Consider the following 12,724-nt stretch of genomic DNA (forward strand, 5'->3'; position numbering starts at 1 on the left):
ACTCCTCCCCACCCACACTCACAACTCGACAACTCAACAAGAAATAGATGTAGCTTCCCAAGGATAGATAAAAATTAGTTGAGTATCAGCAATAACTATCTTTATCATTCTCAATATACCTCAATGCAAGTTTCATGAAAATATTATCGTCGAAGCCCTTAATTTATGTTGTATTCCACTTTTACAAAAAAAATACAGTTTACTTCTAAATAAAATAAATCATGGTCCCAAATGTAATTTTTTTATGAAACTCATTTTGAGGTATCTAGGAATTATTAATGAAGTATAGTAAAAATGATAAAGAGGTATAACCAATTCATCTATTTGTATATGAGGAGCAGGATTACATAACTCCCCAGAGTACACAACCATTTTCCTACATATATGATTGGGGGGTAGGATTTTCTATCATAGCTTACCAAAGAACTAGTTAAGATTTAGAAGGTGTAGAAAATACTGAAACAACACATCGACAATATGACATGATAAAATGGAGTGATTAAAAAAATATGACTGTGTATGTCCTAGAAAAATTAAAAGTAGTCCAGTATAGAAATAGTTATGTCGCAATAAGCTGAAATGATTGTTTTTACGAGGGCACATAAATGCATATTTTCAAAATCGCTATGTTGGATCATCTAATTACATTAGAATGGTGCTCAACTATTTATTGCATATATATGATAACACGCACACTGAACTTGAGCAAGGAGGCCCCAGAAACTGAAATTGTGAAAACTTGCGAACTACACATGTTTTCTGTACTTTTGAAGGCAATCTCAAACCGTTATGGTATACCATTGAAACGCTATGGATTAGGCAAAGCTTTTTCATATAGAACATTTTTTTAACTCCTAATGGTTTATGAGCAGTTTTGAAAATAATTTAGTACCCGTCGAGTGGCATAGACCGTATTTTGGCGAAATTTTTCACACGGTTTCTTAGAATTATGCAAATGATATACCATTGAAGAGATATCGACAAGGCAACACATTCTCCTATACAAAACTTGTTGAGGAACGTAGTAATTTCAAAAAAATTCCTACGCACACGCAAGATCATGGTGATGGCATAGCAACGAGAGGGGAGAGTGTTGTCCACGTACCCTCATAGACCGTAAGCGGAAGCGTTATGACAACGCGGTTGATGTAGTCGTACGTCTTCACGATCCGACCGATCCAAGTACCGAACGTACGGCACCTCCGAGTTCAGCACACGTTCAGCTCGATGACGATCCCCGGACTCCGATCCAGCAAAGTGTCGGGGATGAGTTTCGTCAGCACGACGGCGTGGTGACGACGATGATGCTCTACCGGCGCAGGGTTTCGCCTAAACTCCGCGACGATATGACCGAGGTGGAATATGGTGGAGGGGGGCACCACACACGGCTAAGGAACGATCCGTAGATCAACTTCTGTTCCATGGGGTGCCCCCTGCCCCCGTATATAAAGGAGCAAGGGGAGGAGGTGGCCGGCCAGGGAGAGGCACGCCAAGGGGAGTCCTACTCCCACCGGGAGTAGGACTTCCTCCTTCCTTGTTGGAGTAGGAGAAGGGGGAATGAGGGGGAGAGGAGGAAGGAAAGAGGGGCTGCACCCCTTGTCCAATTCGGACCAGAGGGGGGCTGCCCGCCTCCTTCCTTTCGGCCTCTCTCCTCAATTCCCGTATGGCCCAATAAGGCCCATATACTCCCCGGCGAATTCCCGTAACTCTCCGGTACTCCGAAAAATACCCGAATCACTCGGAACCTTTCCGAACTCCGAATATAGTCGTCCAATATATCGATCTTTACGTCTCGACCATTTCGAGACTCCTCGTCATGTCCCCGATCTCATCCGGGACTCCGAACTCCTTCGGTACATCAAAACTCATAAACTCATAATATAACTGTCATCGAAACCTTAAGCGTGCGGACCCTACGGGTTCGAGAACTATGTAGACATGACCTAGAACTATTCTTGGTCAATAACCAATAGCGGAACCTGGATGCCCATATTGGCTCCTACATATTCTACGAAGATCTTTATCGGTCAAACTGCATAACAACATACTTTGTTCCTTTTGTCATCGGTATGTTACTTGCCCGAGAATCGATCGTCGGTATCCAATACCTAGTTCAATCTCGTTACCGGCAAGTGTCTTTACTCGTTACGTAATGCATCATTCCGTAACTAACTCATTAGCTACATTGCTTGCAAGGCTTATAGTGATGTGCATTACCGAGAGGGCCCAGAGATACCTCTCCGACAATCGGAGTGACAAAACCTAATCTCGAAATACACCAACCCAACATGTACCTTCGGAGACACCTGTAGTACTCCTTTATAATCACCCAGTTACGTTGTGACGTTTGGTAGCACCCAAAGTGTTCCTCCGGTAAACGGGAGTTGCATAATCTCATAGTTACAGGAACATGCACAAGTCATAAAGAAAGCAATAGCAACATACTAAACGATCAAGTGCTAGGCTAACGGAATGGGTCATGTCAATCACATCATTCTCCTAATGATGCGATCCCATTAATCAAATGACAACACATGTCTATGGTTAGGAAACATAACCATCTTTGATTAATGAGCTAGTCAAGTAGAGGCATACTAGTGACTATATGTTTGTCTATGTATTCACACATGTATCATGTTTCCGGTTAATACAATTCTAGCATGAATAATAAACATTTATCATGAAATAAGGAAATAAATAATAACTTTATTATTGCCTCTAGGGCATATTTCCTTCAGTCTCCCACTTGCACTAGAGTCAATAATCTAGTTCACATCGCGATGTGATTTAACACCAATATTCACATCTGCATGTGATTAATACCCATAGTTCACATCATCATGTGATCAACACCCAAAGGGTTTACTAGAGTCAATAATCTAGTTCACATCGCTATGTGATTAACACCCAAAAGAGTACTAAGGTATGATCATGTTTTGCTCGTGAGAGAAGCTTAGTCAACGGGTCTGTCATATTCAGAGCCGTATGTATTTCGGAAATATTCTATGTCCACAATGCTCTGCACGGAGCTACTCTAGCTAATTGCTCCCACTTTCAATATGTATCCAGATTGAGACTTAGAGTCATCTGGATTGGTGTAAAAGCTTGCATCGTTGTAACTTTTACGACGGGCTCTTTTATCACCTCCATAATCGAGAAGTATTTCCTTGGTCCTCACTAAGGATATTCTTGACCGCTGTCCAGTGATCTACTATCAGATCAAAATTGTATTCCTTTGCCAAACACAGAGCAAGGTATACAATAGGTCTGGTTCACAGCATAGCATACTTTATAGAACCTATGACTGAGGCATAGGGAATGACTTTTCATTCTCTTTCTATCTTCTGCTGTGGTCGGGCTTTGGGTCTTACTCAATTTCACACCTTGCAGCACAGGCAAGAACTCTTTCTTTGACTGTTCCATTTTGAACTATTTCAAAATCTTGTCAAGGTATGTACTCATTGAAAATCTTATCAAGCATCTTGATCTATATCAATAGATCTTGATGCTTAATATGTAAGCAGCTTCACTGAGGTCTTTCTTTGAAAAACTCCTTTCAAACACTCCTTTATGCTTTGCAGAATAATTCTACATTATTTCTGATCAACAATATGTCATTCACATATACTTATCAGAAATGTTGTAGTGCTCCCACTCACTTTCTTGTAAATACAGGCTTTCCAAAAGTCCGTATAAAATCATATGCTTTGATCAACTCATCAAAGCGTATATTCCAACTCCGAGATGCTTGCACCAGTACATTGATGGATCGCTGGAGCTTGCACACTTTGTTAGCATATTTAGGATTGAAAAAAACTTTCTGGTTGCATCATATACAACTCTTCTTTAATAAATCCATTAAGGAATGCAGTTTTGACATCCATTTGCCAGATTTCATAAAATGTGGCAATTGCTAACATGATTCAGACAGACTTAAGCATAGATACGAGTGAAAAACTCTCATCATAGTCAACACCTTGAATTTGTCGAAAACCTTTTGCGACAATTCTAGCTTTGTAGATAGTAACACTATCAACGTCTGTCTTCCTCTTGAAGATCCATTTAATCTCAATGTCTCGCCTATCATTGGGCAAGTCAATCAAAGTCCATACTTTGTTTTCATACATGGATCTTATCTCAGATCTCATGGCCTCAAGCCATTTTGCGGAATCTGGGCTCACCATCGCTTCTTCATAGTTCGTAGGTTTGTCATGGTCTAGTAACATAACTTCCAGAACAGGATTACCGTACCACTCTGGTGCGGATCTTACTCTTGAAGACCTACGAGGGTCGGTAGCAACTTGATCTGAAGTTTCATGATCATCATCATTAACTTCCTCACTGATTGGTGTAGGAATCACTGGAACTGACTTCTGTGATGAACAACTTTCCAATTTGGGAGAAGGTACAATTACCTCATCAAGTTCTACTTTCCTCCCACTCATTTCTTTCGAGAGAAACTCCTTCTCTAGAAAGGATCCATTCTTAGCAACGAATGATTTGCCTTCGGATCTGTGATAGAAGGTGTACCCAACATTTTCCTTTGGGTATTCTATGAAGATGCACTTCTCCGATTTGGGTTCGAGCTTATCAGGCTGAAAACCTTTTTCATATAAGCATCGCAACTCCAGACTTTAAGAAACGACAGCTTAGGTTTACTGCTAAACCATAGTTCATACGGTGCCGTCTCAACGGATTTAGATGGTGCCCTTTTAACGTGAATGCAGCTGTCTCTAATGCATAACCCTAAAACAATAATGGTAAATCAGTAAGAGACATCATAGATCGCACCATATCCAATAAAGTGCGGTTACGACGTTCGGACACACCATAACGTTGTGGTGTTCCAGGTGGCGTGAGCTGTGAAACTATTCCACATTGTTTTAATTGAAGACCAAACTCGTAACTCAAATATTCGTCTCCGCGATCAGATCGCAGAAACTTTATTTTCTTGTTATGATGATTTTTCCATTTCACTCTAAAATTCCTTGAACCTTTCAACTATTTCAGACTTATGTTTCATCAAGTAGATATACCCATATCTGCTCAAATCATCTTGTGAAGGTCAGAAAATAACGATACTTGCCACGAGCATCAACACTCATTGGACCGCATACATTGGTATGTATTATTTCCAACAAGTTAGTATCTCGTTCCATTGTTCCGGAGAACGGAGTTTTAGTCATCTTGCCCAAAAGGCACGGTTCGCAAGCATCAAATGATTCATAACCAAGTGATTCCAAAAATCCATCTTTATGGAGTTTCTTCATGCGCTTTACACCGATATGACCCAAACGGCAGTGCCACAAATAAGTTGCACTATCATTATTAACTTTGCATCTTTTGGCATCAATATTATGAATATGTGTATCACTATGATCAAGATCCAAGAAACTATTTTCATTAGGTGTATAACCATCGAAGGTTTTATTCATGTAAACAGAACAACAATTATTCTTTGACTTTAAATGAATAACCATATCGCAATAAACATGATCAAATCATATTCATTCTCAACGCAAATGCCAAATAACATTTATTTAGGTTTTAACACTAATCCCGAAAGTATAGGGAGTGTGCGATGATGATCATATCAATCTTGGAACTACTTCCAACACTCATCGTCACTTCCCCTTCAACTAGTCTCTGTTTATTCTGTAACTCCTGTTTCGAGTTACTAATATTTAGCAACCAAACAAGTATCAAATACTCAGGGGCTACTATAAACACTAGTAAGGTACACATAAATAACCTGTATATCAAATATACCCTTGTTCACTTTGCCATCCTTCTTATCCACCAAATATTCAGGGTATTTCCGTTTCCAGTGACCATTTCCTTTGCAGTGTAAGCACTCAGTTTCAGGCTTTGGTCCAACTTTGGTCTTCTTCACGGGAGTGACAACTTGTATGCCATTCTACTTGAAGTTTCCCTTTCTTTCCCTTTGCCCTTTTCTTGAAACTAGTGGTCTTGTCAATCATCAACACTTGATGCTCTTTCTTGATTTCTACCTTCGTCGATTTCAGCATCACGAAGAGCTCGGGAATCGTTTTCGTCATCCCTTGCATTATAGTTCATCACAAAGTTCTACTAACTTAGTGATGGTGACTAGAGAACTCTGTCAATCACTATCTTATTTGGAAGATTAACTCCCACTTGATTCAAGTGATTGTAGTACCCAGACAATCTGAGCACATTCTCACTAGTTGAGCGATTCTCCTCCATCTTTTAGCAATAGAACTTGTTGGAGACTTCATATCTCTCAACTCGGGTATTTGCTTGAAATATTAACTTCAATTCCTGGAACATCTCATATGGTCCAGGACGTTCAAAACGTCTTTGAAGTCCCGATTCTAAGCCGTTAAGCATGGTGCACTAAACTATCAAGTAGTCATCATATTGAGCTAGCCAAACGTTCATAACGTCTGCATCTGCTCCTGCAATAGGTTTGTCACCTAGCGGTGCATCAAGGATATAATTCTTCTGCGCAGCAATGAGGATAAACCTCAGATCACGGATCCAATCCGCATCATTGCTACTAACATTTTTCAACACAATTTTCTCTAGGAACATATCAAAATAAACATATGAAAGCAACAACGCAAACTATTGATCTACAACATAATTTGCAAAATACTACCATGACTAAGTTCATGATAAATTTAAGTTCAATTAATCATATTACTTAAGAACTCCCACTTAGAAAGACATCCCTCTAATCCTCTAAGTGATCACGTGATCCAAATCAACTAAACCATAATCGATCATCACGTGAAATGGAGTAGCTTCCAATGGTGAACATCATTATGTTGATCATATCTACTATATGATTCACGCTCGACCTTTCGGTCTCCGTGTTCCGAGGCCATATCTGCATATGCTAGGCTCGTCAAGTTTAACCTGAGTATTCCGCGTGTGCAAAACTGGCTTGCACCCGTTGTAGATGGACGTAGAGCTTATCACACCCGATCATCACGTGCTGTCTGAGCACGACGAACTTTGGCAACGGTGCATACTCAGGGAGAACACTTCTTGATAATTAGTGAGAGATCATCTTATAATGCTACCGTCAAACAAAACAGAATAAGATGTATAATAGATAAACATCATATGCAATCAAAATATGTGACATGATATGGCCATGATCATCTTGCGCCTTTGATCTCCATCTCCAAAGTACTGTCATGATCTCTATCGTCACCGGCACGACACCATGATCTTCATCATCTTGATCTATATCAATGTGTCGTCACATGGTCGTCTCGCCAACTATTGCTCTTGCAACTATTGCTATCGCATAGCAATAAAGTAAAGCAATTATTTGGCACTTGCATATTATGCAACAAAGAGACAACCATAGAGCTTCTGCCAGTTGCCGATAACTTCAACAAAACATGATCATCTCATACAACAACTTATATCTCATCACGTCTTGACCATATCACATCACAACATGCCCTGCAAAAACAAGTTAGACGTCCTCTACTTTGTTGTTGCAAGTTTTACGTGGCTGCTACGGGCTTAGCAAGAACCGTTCTTACCTACGCATCAAAAACCATAACAATAGTTTGTCAAGTTGGTGTTGTTTTAACCTTCGCAAGGACCGGGCGTAGCCACACTCGGTTCAACTAAAGTTGGAGAAACAGACACCCGCTAGTCACCTGTGTGCAAAGCACGGCGGTAAAACCGGTCTCGCGTAAGCGTGCGCGTAATGTCGGTCCGGGCCGCTTCATCCAACAATACCGCCGAACCAAAGTATGACATGCTGGTAAGCAGTATGACTCCTGTCGCCCACAACTCACTTGTGTTCTACTCGTGCGTATAACATCAGAGCATAAAACCTAGGCTCGGATGCCACTGTTGAGGAACATAGTAATTTCAAAAAATTTCCTACGCACACGCAAGATCATGGTGATGGCATAGCAACGAGAGGGGAGAGTGTTGTCCACGTACCCTCGTAGACCATAAGCGGAAGCGTTATGACAACGCGGTTGATGTAGTCATACGTCTTCACGATCCGACCGATCCAAGTACCGAACGTACGGCACCTCCGAGTTCAGCACACGTTCAGCTCGATGACGATCCCCGGACTCCGATCCAGCAAAGTGTTGGGGATGAGTTTCGTCAGCACGACGGCGTGGTGATGACGATGATGCTCTACCGACGCAGGGCTTCGCCTAAACTCCGCGACGATATGACCGAGGTGGAATATGGTGGAGGGGGGCACCGCACACGGCTAAGGAACGATCCGTAGATCAACTTCTGTTCCATGGGGTGCCCCCCTGCCCCCGTATATAAAGGAGCAAGGGGAGGAGGCGGCCGGCCAGGGAGAGGCGCGCCAAGGGGAGTCCTACTCCGAGTAGGACTCCCTCCTTCCTTGTTGGAGTAGGAGAAGGGGGAACGAGGGGGAGAGGAGGAAGGAAAGAGGGGTTGCACCCCTTGTCCAATTCGGACCAGAGGGGGGCTGCGCGCCTCCTTCCTTTCGGCCTCTCTCCTCAATTCCCGTATGGCCCAATAAGGCCCATATACTCCCCGGCGAATTCCCGTAACTCTCCGGTACTCCGAAAGATACCCGAATCACTCGGAACCTTTCCGAACTCCGAATATAGTCGTCCAATATATCGATCTTTATGTCTCGACCATTTCGAGACTCCTCGTCATGTCCCCAATCTCATCCAGGACTCCGAACTCCTTCGGTACATCAAAACTCATAAACTCATAATATAACTGTCATCGAAACTTTAAGCGTGCGGATCCTACGGTTCGAGAACTATGTAGACATGACCTAGAACTATTCTTGGTCAATAACCAATAGCGGAACCTGGATGCCCATATTGGCTTCTACATATTCTACGAAGGTCTTTATCAGTCAAACCGCATAACAACATACTTTGTTCCCTTTGTCATCGGTATGTTACTTGCCCGAGATTCGATCGTCGGTATCCAATACCTAGTTCAATCTCGTTACCGGCAAGTCTCTTTACTCGTTATATAATGCATCATTCCGTAACTAACTCATTAGCTACATTGCTTGCAAGGCTTATAGTGATGTGCATTACCGAGAGGGCCCAGAGATACCTCTCCGACAATCGGAGTGACAAAACCTAATCTCGAAATATGCCAACCCAACATGTACCTTCGTAGACACCTATAGTACTCCTTTATAATCACCCAGTTACGTTGTGACGTTTGGTAGCACCCAAAGTGTTCCTCCGGTAAACGGGAGTTGCATAATCTCATAGTTACAGGAACATGTACAAGTCATGAAGAAAACAATAGCAACATACTAAACGATCAAGTGCTAGGCTAACGGAATGGGTCATGTCAATCACATCATTCTCCTAATGATGCGATCCCATTAATCAAATGACAACACATGTCTATGGTTAGGAAACATAACCATCTTTGATTAATGAGCTAGTCAAGTAGAGGCATACTAGTGACTATATGTTTGTCTATGTATTCACACATGTATCATGTTTCTGGTTAATACAATTCTAGCATGAATAATAAACATTTATCATGAAATAAGGAAATAAATAATAACTTTATTATTTCCTCTAGGGCATATTTCCTTCAAAACTATCTTATTTACTTATGGTTTAAGAGAAATTTTGGAAATACTCAAATATAGATGTCGTTTTTCTACAAGATACTAAAATCAACAAGTGAACTGCGTCCTACAAGAAACCAAACTGCAGTGGCTCATAGAAGCGAACTAAGTGCAGTGCACTAAACTAAAGAAGAGCTTTTCTACATGAATAGGTGAACTGCATGAAAATTTACCCACAAAAGGAAGTGAACTCCCGATGAAAAGCAGACAGCCCGATGACGAAAAATAGAACTGCATGTTTTTTCCTACATCAGTTTTGTCGTGCGTTCTGGACTGAGGGGTTGAGAGTAGTGAACTACATAGTATCCTAAATTCTCATTTTTACACAACAAACCATCGAGTTTCTCACAGTGAACTGCATTAATTTTCTGAACAATTAAAAATAGGCCCTTTAGTTTTCGCGGCAACAAATCACACAGAGAATAAGAAAGCAATACGGTCTTGAGAATATTTAACGCTAAATTCATCATCGCCGGCCACCACATCTCACAGGGGCCATGTTGTTTTGCTCGCGAAAGGCTATCATCGAGGTAGTGGAGTCTGGGTGGTGCGGCCGTGCCTGGATGGAATTGTTTGCTGCTCTGCCCTCTGTGTCATCGGAGTGCTGCATAATCAAAATCGAGTGGAAGTGGTGGCAACCATCATTTAGATGATGGATCTAAGGGGCGGCGGCATCGGCTCAAGGAAATGGTGAATCCACGAGTCATGTGGCTACCGGCAGGACAAGTATGGCCAACCTTGGTGCCTCTCTTTGATGTGGGGGCCCAACGAAGGTGTGGTCACTGATGCACTTTCTAGCTTGCTTCGAGGACAACTTCATCACCTTGGGGGCGGGGGGCCATGTGCGTGGGAGCATAGGACGTGGGGAGGTCATGTCCATGCATGGGTGACCTCGTCATAGGGTGGGGGCTCGTCGAGAGAACCCCCGGAGTAGGAGTAGGTGGATGAGCCAGGCCACTCGGACTCAGCGTAGGGTGGTCGGACTAGCTCGAATCTAGCAGCAATCAGTGGTTCATATCGGCATGGTGAGTGTGTTAAGGGTTGGCATAGCAGGGATTCTTGCGCTGATGCGACATAGCAGAGGAGGGTGCAATGTGGCATGGGTTATCGACGGTGGCCGATTGAAGGTGAATAGGGAAGGTGATGGGGAGGGGAGGGTGGTCAGGGCAACACAATCGAGCGAGGGGGTGGAGCGCGTCGGGAGGAAGGAGGTAGAGGTTTGCGTGACGGTCAGGAAGTAGAGAGATGAGGGGTGGGTGGTTCATTTTTTTTCTTTTTGTTTTATTTTGTTTCGGGTGAGGGTTCGGTTCATGTGGGTGGAGTATTGTCTTTTATGGATAGAATGAGGCTTTTGATTTACATTGTAAGGTCTTAAGGGGTGCTTGTAAAATATATCAGGTCCTATAAGCTCCTATACAATGTGGGATCTTGGGAACGATTATATGAGGCCAGTCCTTAACCCTACATTGTATTGTGAAAAGAGGCCAGGTCGAACCAATGACCTCTATGCACAAGTCGTGAGTACATTACCACTACGCGAGTATCTCCTTCCTTTATTCAAAACGGAGAGATGTGTTAGTAATTTCCATGCAGAACACAACATCAGATCAAAGAACTAGGGAATCATGAGTTTATTAATAGATCACAACCATTAGATGATTTACATCTATTAGCGAACTGATTGTATCTCAGCTGGTTAGGTTTACTTGTGGTGGAACCTGTCTACCTGGAGTCAAGTTCCAGACTTGCCACTGATGCTTGATTTACTAGATTTATTTCAGGCGTTTGGCGATGTCCTTTCAGTGGGAGGCAATGTTCCCGTCGGCAATTAGCATCTTGTGGTATGTTTTCCTCAATTAGTTGAGTGTACATCTGCGTTTGTGAGCACATGTGTCTACTTTGTTTCTCAAAATAAAAAATACATATGTTAGATCTTCATAAATGTACCTAGACATATTAGATCTACATAACCATATGTAAATAGAACCTGACCATTAGATCCACATAATCGGACAATGGTTCTTTATTCACGTATGATTGATCTTAATAATTATATCTAAACATAACAAAAACGGTCGATCTTTGTATCTATAGAAACCACAACAGATGACCTATTATAGTTGCAGTTAGACATACGTGAAATGAAATTTATATTCAACTAGACAAGTTAAATAGTTGAACTATAAACAATAAATACACATACACCTAATAAATACTGAAAGGATGCATATTAAGAATCACAAGTGATATGCACTTAAAATCTTATCACATCTAATGCAATGTATAGATACAAGTTTAATAAATTTATTAAAAAAAATAGACAACGAAAATATGCTGTTACCATCTTACCCTCCATAAAAAATTAGATGATACCTCGCGCGTTACTACGGATACTGGTTGTAGTATATTTTAATGATATTTGGTTGTGTGGAACATGAATATTTAGGTTAATAATATGTGAGTTCTAACTGAAATTACATGTGATTTATTATACTTAATTATTTTATAATTGTAAAATACTTATTAATAATAAGTAGTTACATGTTGATGTGGGCCTTTTAGCCATGCATGGTTGGATGTTTAGGTGGTACGTTTACATTTTGAGCAAAAGATGGTTTTTTTCGGAGATGTTGAGACAAATATGTTAGTGGGATCACCTAATTAGTTATATATGATTATTATTTTTCTGATATAGTAGTTATATAGGATTATGTTAATAGCAGTGTACAAAATTATTTAGGCACGATACACAGAAGAAAAAGCTGACTTGCTAAGGAAAACGATTGTTGAGCAAGGAAAATAAGAGACCGTCGCCTGTAGAAAATAGTGAAAAATTGTTTTCCAGCTAACACATGTCCAGGCTGGCTACTCTAGAATTAGCTGGGCATCGGATGCCTGGTTGTGTAGAAGGTGTCGCTCGATCCGATAATTCTATACACACGGAGTAATACGGGCCTTTACGGACCCCTGTGCTGTTAACTAATCTTCTTTCGCCTGATTTTCAGGAGGTGTGGGGCCCCTCACCTTAATTCCTCCAATCATATTATCTCAGCTGGGCCTCTTCGTGGGACGAGACTTGCCTGCTCCTCCGGCGTGTGCCCATCCGTGATC

The sequence above is a fragment of the Triticum dicoccoides genome, chromosome 7B, assembly GCF_002162155.2.
Source record: "Triticum dicoccoides isolate Atlit2015 ecotype Zavitan chromosome 7B, WEW_v2.0, whole genome shotgun sequence".
In the NCBI taxonomy this organism is placed as follows: Eukaryota; Viridiplantae; Streptophyta; class Magnoliopsida; order Poales; family Poaceae; genus Triticum; species Triticum dicoccoides.